At 35.7% G+C, this 7,545-nt stretch overlaps 1 pseudogene; it reads left to right on the top strand.

Moving 5' to 3' along the window:
* LOC106939508 (uncharacterized) overlaps positions 1-5,981 on the top strand; it is a 12,240-nt pseudogene extending 6,259 nt beyond the window's left edge.
* Positions 5,982-7,545: the final 1,564 nt, after the last annotated feature.

Raw genomic sequence — 7,545 nt, 5'->3', positions numbered from 1 at the left:
AGAAAACCCACGCATGCACAGGAAGAACATGCAAGCTCCATGCAGAAAGACTGGAGTTGGGAATTGAACCCAGAACCTTCTTGCTGCAGTCAACAGCTCTACCAACTGTGCCACTGTGCAACCTGTCTATTAATTCTTCCCCCAAAATTTTAGACCCTGATTTTTGTATGAAATACAAAATTTACACAACTTTTGAACAATGAGCAATAGCCCATTTCTTCTTCTCCTTTTGTCAAAGCCCTCGACAAAAAATCACCGACTATAGTAATGACAAGCTGTAGTCCATGCCTTGTTTTTCAATTATTATTTATTTTGTACCCTTCTTACAAAATATTTTTTGGTTTAATGTAATCTTTATATTTTCTGCTCAACCTAATTTGCCTTTTCATTTGCTATAAACTATAACCATTAAATCCTGTGAAGAATTAATCCGAGTTCCAATTTTATATACAAGTGCTGAACAAGCATGTCTGAATATATTTTAAGCATTTCTACAACAAAACAATAATTCATGTTCAAAATTATTATTTCTTTATTTGCAGAGAAACCTGATTTTGCTAGCCAACGGAAACTAAAAGCTCAACTGAAGGAATATTTTACCTACGTATCTGAAGGGATCGATCAGGAGAAGACCTCTGCTCTACTTAAAGATATCTACACAGACCTTTACATTATAGAGGGGGACAGAGGAGAAGTGAATGCTCAGCATGAGTGCAGACAGGTTCAAGGTGCAAAGTTTAAACAGGAGCAAGAAGAAACACTTATCCGGTATTGTGACATCTTCAAACCATCACCGCTTAACACCGACATTAAAAATGTAATAACTATTGGAGTGGCTGGCATCGGGAAAACATTCGCATCGATGAAGTACATCCTGGACTGGGCAGAGGGCACGGCCTCGGAAAACATTTTCTTTACTTTTCCACTTCCTTTCCGAGAGCTGAATCTTAGAAAAGAGGAAGAACACAGTTTTGAGGGTCTGATTCATCAGCTCTATCCAGCCATGAAGACCTCCGAAATAACCGACTATGACAAGTACAAGATTCTGATTGTCTTGGACGGTCTCGATGAATGTCGCCTAGATCTGGAATTCAATGAAAGTCATCATTTCACAGATGTTAAAAAGCAAGGTTCTGTGAGTGTTTTGCTGTCAAATCTTATCCAGGGAAATCTTCTCCCTAACGCTCAAATATGGATCACCTCTCGACCTGCAGCATCCAACAACATCCCTGCTGAAAAAATTGACAGAACAACAGAAGTGAGAGGATTCAATGATGAACAAAAAGAAGAGTATTTCCGGAAGAAGTTCAGTGACACGGAGCTGGCTGAAAACATCCTGAGACATGTGAAGCAGTCAAGAAGTCTCTTCATCATGTGACACATTCCTGTTTTCTGCTGGATCACCTCAAAGGTTCTGGAGGACATCGTTCACCGGAATCAAGACGACGGGCTGCCCAAGACGCTGACTGACATCTACACACACTTTGTTTTGCTCCAATGCAGACAAGCTAATGTGAAATATACAGAACAAGACAAATGTGAAAGTTCTGAGTCATATTCCTGCTGGAACACCAGAAATAAAGAAACCGTCCTGGCCTTGGGAAAACTGGCCTTTGAGGCTATGGAGGATGGAGACCTACTCTTTAATGAAGAGAACCTGATAGATTCTGGTATCGATGTCATAAACGCTGCAGTCTTCTCTGGGCTGTTCACTCAGATCAAACGAGAAGATCATGGTTTGTACCAGCAGAAATTGTTCTGCTTTGTCCATCTGACCATCCAGGAGTACCTGGCAGCTCTCTATGTTTTCCACACATTCAGCACCATGGGTATAAATCTGTTGAGAGAATCCACTTCAAGAACCTCATCCATGCCTGCCTCAGAGTTCTATAAGAAAGCAGTGGACAAGGCTTTGGAAAGCAAAAACGGCGACTGGGACCTTTTTCTCCGCTTCCTGCTTGGACTCTCTTTGGAAACTAATGAAGTTCTGCTCCAAGAGCTGCTGAAAAAGACTGAAAACTATGAAAAAACCTACAAGGAAACAGTCAAGTACGTCAAAAAGAAGATTAGGGAAGATGTCAGTGATCCAGAGAAGAATCTCAATCTTTTTCATTGTTTAAATGAACTGAATGACAACTCCCTTGTTCAAGAAATCAAGAAATTCCTCCAGTCAGACACAAGAACCTTTGAAAATTTCACTACCTCTCAGTGGTCAGCTCTGACTTATGTGCTGTTGACATCAGAAGAAAAACTTGATGTCTTTGACCTCAAGAAGTACATGAAATCTGAGAAAGTTCTTCTGGGAATGCTGCCAGTGGTCAAAGTCTCCAGAACTGCTTTGTAAGTATTTTACTTTCAAATGTTTTAGCATTCAAAATTAATTGTCTCTGACAGCAACATGTTTGAATCTGCTATAAATTTATAGTAGTAAGTTGTTTAAGTTACTAGTGTTTTAGATGAGCGTATCTAAAACACTGATTCTAATATTCAAAAATGGTGGCGGTGGTGTGATGACCTGCATTGCATCAACATGTGATTATTTGAAACATTTAATTGTGATAAAAAAGCAAATGAATAAATCTTTAAGATGGGAAATTGTTTTTATAACATTGTTTACATAAAATATATTAACAGCTGATAGAATTAACACAAGTTGCAGAAAAAAAAAAAACACAATCTGTTCATTAGTTTACTAAAACTATGTCTATCTTTACAGGTTGAGCTGGTGTGAGCTCTCCGAAATGTCTTGCAGAGGTCTGACATCGTCAGTCCTCAGTTCTGCTTCCTCAAATCTCACAGAACTGGACCTGAGTCATAATGATCTGCTGGATTCAGGAGTACAGCTGCTGGCTGAAGGACTCAGGAGTCTACACTGTAAACTGGAGGTTCTTCAGTAAGTTTTATTTAAAATAAAAAAGCAGTTGTTCAGAATCCCACTAAAATTACAGAGTTGCATTTATTCCTTTTTCTGATTGTGAAAGATTCCTTGGATATTCAGATTACATTTTGCTAGTAATGATTGTTGTTTTGGATTGTAATTCCACACAATTTAAGTGATAAAATTATTCAGTGTGTAGGTAAAAATGCATCCAGGTTTCAGTCAGATTCAAGGAAAAGCATAGCTTTCTAGGATCCATCAGCCCATGCCCACTATGAGGGTTATGAAACATCCTTATGTAATAAAATATATAAGGAACCCTTTTGTAATATTTGACAGAATGATAAAATATAATTTAGTTTCAATTCAAACATGTTGATTAAATCTAAATCTTTAATCCAGGACATTCTGTACACACTTTTCGTCAAGTGACTTTGAGAAAAACAAACAAAAAAAACTGGACCAAAAGAAAAACCGTCTGATTCAAAACACAAGAGAGGTTGTCCTGAGATACATAGTAATAATGCAAAAATAAATAAAAATATTGAGTTAAACTTGTGTGGCAGAGCATTAATTTCTTCTTTCAGAATTACAATATTGTGTCAGTTGTGCATCACTGATTTGAGTCATGCACAATTGACACAACAATCAAGTCTAGCAAAATTGTATATGTAAATTTCTGCTTTTGGATGTACAGTTGGGGTTTTCAGGTTGCTTCCTCTAACAATCTCTAAATATCTTTCATATCTATTTTTGTCTGTTCAGGTTACAGGGATGTCAGGTGACTGAAAAAGGCTGTGATTTTCTTGCTTCAGCTCTTAAATCTAATAAAGTCTCCAAGCTCAGAGAGCTTGATCTGAGTTACAATCACTGTGGAGATTATGGGATGAGCGTCTACAACACCATCGCTGAAGATCCGACTCGGAAGCTGGAGGCAGTGTGGCAAGTTAAAATCTTATGTCTGTTTTTCCTACGCGACTGAAATTTTACTGTTAGTTTTATGCAGATTATGTTAAAAGCATAAAACAGGTGGCCTGAATATGCTTCGTTGAACATCTCTATATTCATATTTAATGAAAGTCTCACTCACTTTAAAGCTGGGGCATGTAACTTACAATGAAATGTTTCTAAGATTTTTGTTAAAACTGTCAGCATGTCATGACAGTAAAACATTAGTGACATAATCTGTGAAAAGATTTCACAGATTATCTCACAGTAGTAACTCTGGGAGGAGCTATTCTTGTAGATGTGGATTTCTATCGCCTGCAAAAATGCACCAGTCAGTGGAAAACTTCCACCTTTCGTCATCTGTCGCAGCCCATTTGTTGGGCCAATTAGTATATGGTCATGATAAGCAACCTTATGAATTGTTCTGATTATCATGTCATGGAGCATCAAAATTTTCAACAGCTGAAATATGTAATGTAAGCAAGGTGAATATAAATATACATAAAAGATACAGGTAACTTCTATACAGTTACCTGTATAACTGTAACTGTATAGAAGTTACAAGTATTCAAACTTCGGTGTTTGAATACACGTCAAACACCAAAAATCCTCTTAGACATAAAAAGTGTGATTTTATTCAACATGTTTCTTTTTTTTTACAGTTTTGACTATAATGGACCACATAGGTTAAAACCTGGGATGATGAAATGTAAGTCTATTCTCTGAAAGTTTCTAATCCAGTTTAAAAGTCCAAAATTAATCAAGACAGTTCTTAGACCCAAGACATCGCTTCAAACCCTTTTAGTTTTTAGACGTATCAAACTCTAACCCTGCTGTTACTGATGCAGGTAAAGCAAGATTAATTGCAAGAACAAAGTCTAAGCCAAACATAAGGCCTAGCAGCTCTCAGATATCCTGTTGATATAAAAGACTTGTATGAGAATTAGATAGAAGTAGGAAATGCAAGGAGAGTTTCACTTTCAGTCCAACAACCTGATTGACAGCTATAACTGCACCACAATGTTTTTTTTTTATTTTTTTTTTACAGACCTTCCTATGCTTTCCAAAAATTATTCTGACTTATTTTCATCTTATTTAATGTTTTGTTGAATCCAAATTACGTTGAATGTTTTTTGGTTTTTTTGGGGGGGGGGTTTGTCAGATGCTGTGGATGGAAAAACACTAACCAAACAGCTTCTTCTATCTGAAAACAACAAAGAAGCAAAAACTATACTCAATACTAGCAACAGGGTTTCACAACCAGAAAATGAGGGCAGATTTAAGAGAACCCAGGTACTTTGTGAGGAGAGTCTAAAATGCATCTGCTACTGGGAAGTGGAATGGACAGGCAAGGTTGGCATTGCAGTGGCGTATAAAACTGTAGGTAGAGAACGGGACAGTTCTGGTGGTCTGGGCTGCAATGACTGGTCCTGGAGTTTGCTATGCTCCAAGACTGAATGCATTGCCTTACATGGGACGGATCGACTCAATGTTAGGATTACACCGTGCCAAAAAATAGGAGTATTGCTTGACTGGAAGGTTGGTACACTGAGTTATTTTAATGTGTCATCTGGAGGGCCGAGTCTGATTCACACCTTCTATGCAAAATTCACAAAGGAGCTCTTTGCAGGTTTCTGGTTTCAGAAAGGCTCTATAACTTTGTGTGAAATATAATCTTTTTTTTTAAATAAATGCAAACATTTTAGTTTTAGTTCGTTTTAGTAGCTTATGTCTGTGTATGCTGTATTATTTTACATTAAGAGCACATGTTTTCTATGTTGTGTTTTTGCTTTATGTTGCTTTACTATATAAAGAAATAATTTGGGAGATTTTTTAAAACTTACTAATGATAAAGAAGGAGATAATTTCAAACACACAACTAGCACCAATATAAAATGTATAGTAAGAAAAACAATCTAAATAAAGATAAGAAAGATGGAGTATTATGTTTTTGTACTTAGGAAACTGAATAGATTTAAGTCTAGCATTAAATCTAAGCAAAAATAGATTGGATTAAACAAAAATAATACTCTGAGAAATAATGAAGCTAAAAACTGGATAAGCTAGTAAAAGTAAAACTAAAACATGCAGGGTCAAGTGTAAGAAAAAAACTGAAGTGATAATGAGTGCAATAAAAGATGTGAATTGCACAACATACCTGTGTGTGTGGCCTTTCGAATTGAAAGGAGGATGACATTTTTTTTTGTCTTGTGAATGTCATTTGTCTAAATATCTGCAGTGAAGTGTTTCTACTTTAAAACTACATGTACCTTGTAAAATCCAGACATAAAATAAAGTGATGTGTGTCTTAATTAGCCACTGAACCAATAGCTTACAAACATTTCACTGATTTATCTAAAACTTATGAGGCAGTCATGTATATAATTCACACCAAATCTACTGTCAACCACAGTTAGTCTGAGACAAAACTGGAACCTGGTGAAAAACAAGCTTCCAAATAGAATGTCATAAACACAACAATCACTATAAAGATACCTTACATTTGCTTTCCATACTTAATCAAAATTACATTTTTATTCATTGAATGTAAAACTTGCTACAGTTTTTTCTGATAATTCTTCTCAAGTAAAATAGGATATCCTCCTGATTACCAATAGTTCATTTTTGTCCTCTGTAGAGGACATTTCTAAACTTGAATATCTCCCACCCCCTGCATTCTATTGAATTAATTCCTTTTGGTATCTAGAGAGGACATTTAGGGCTTTTCAATGATACCACATGTGAAGGGGTGGGACTTTTATAGGTATCTTTTTCTAATTCATAAAAATGGTGTTCATCAGTAATAACACATTTTATGGGAAGAGACAAAGTAAGTGCATAAAACCTTTTATTACCTTACAAAGAATGTGGGATTTAAAAAAATTGGTAAATGGACAATATTTTTTTTCCTGGTAGTAGGATTATAGAGGACAACATCATATTACACATTCTAGAAATGCATGCAACTCAGCATAAAATAATAAAATCACCACAAACTAAACTGCAAAAGAGGATCCTACCAATTTCTGAACTGGTAACTTATTTACATATTGTAAATAAATTATTTCATAAGTAAATCATTGTAGTGATTTACTTATGAAATGATTAACAAATCTGTGGGGATTTATTGTCCCAGTATTTTCCAATACAATAATTTTATTGACACTTATCATGAAACATAATCTCTCATTTCATAAAGATAAGAGCACTGTCTTTGTGCTGAGAGGGAAACAACCTGCTGAATACTATCAATCAATTGATCAATCAAGTTTATTCGTATAGGACATTTCAACAACAAGGCAGTTCAAAGTGCTTAACATCATAAAAACAGTCATAGAAAACAGAGTCAACAATTGAATGATAACGTTTTGTCTTGTGGCAGCGTTTAACATCAGAATATTTATCAATGTTTCATTTATAATGTTTCAAAAGCAGCTGCTTAGATCTGCTAAGCTCATTTCAGACAATGAAGGTCGTAGGGAGGAATGAACATCCAGGTCAAGAGGGAGGGAGAAAATGTGGACAGAGCCAATGTTTAGATATTAAAAGCTGTCAGGATCTGAGTTGGTCACGTCTCACAAAATGAGGGTTTGAGCTTTTGATGTACATTTAAAGATACAGGCTGATAAAGCTGTGTTGGTATTCTTTACATTGTTTTAGATTAGCTTTTTTTTTTTTTTTTTTTTAAGTATGAATACCAAAAAGTAAAATATTTTTAA

Source organism: Poecilia latipinna, unplaced genomic scaffold (genome assembly GCF_001443285.1).
Source record: "Poecilia latipinna isolate Pla-1442-1.1 unplaced genomic scaffold, P_latipinna-1.0 Scaffold2896, whole genome shotgun sequence".
In the NCBI taxonomy this organism is placed as follows: Eukaryota; Metazoa; Chordata; class Actinopteri; order Cyprinodontiformes; family Poeciliidae; genus Poecilia; species Poecilia latipinna.
The sequence above is the reverse complement of the archived record's forward strand: the minus strand, read 5'-3'. Positions and strand labels throughout refer to the sequence as shown.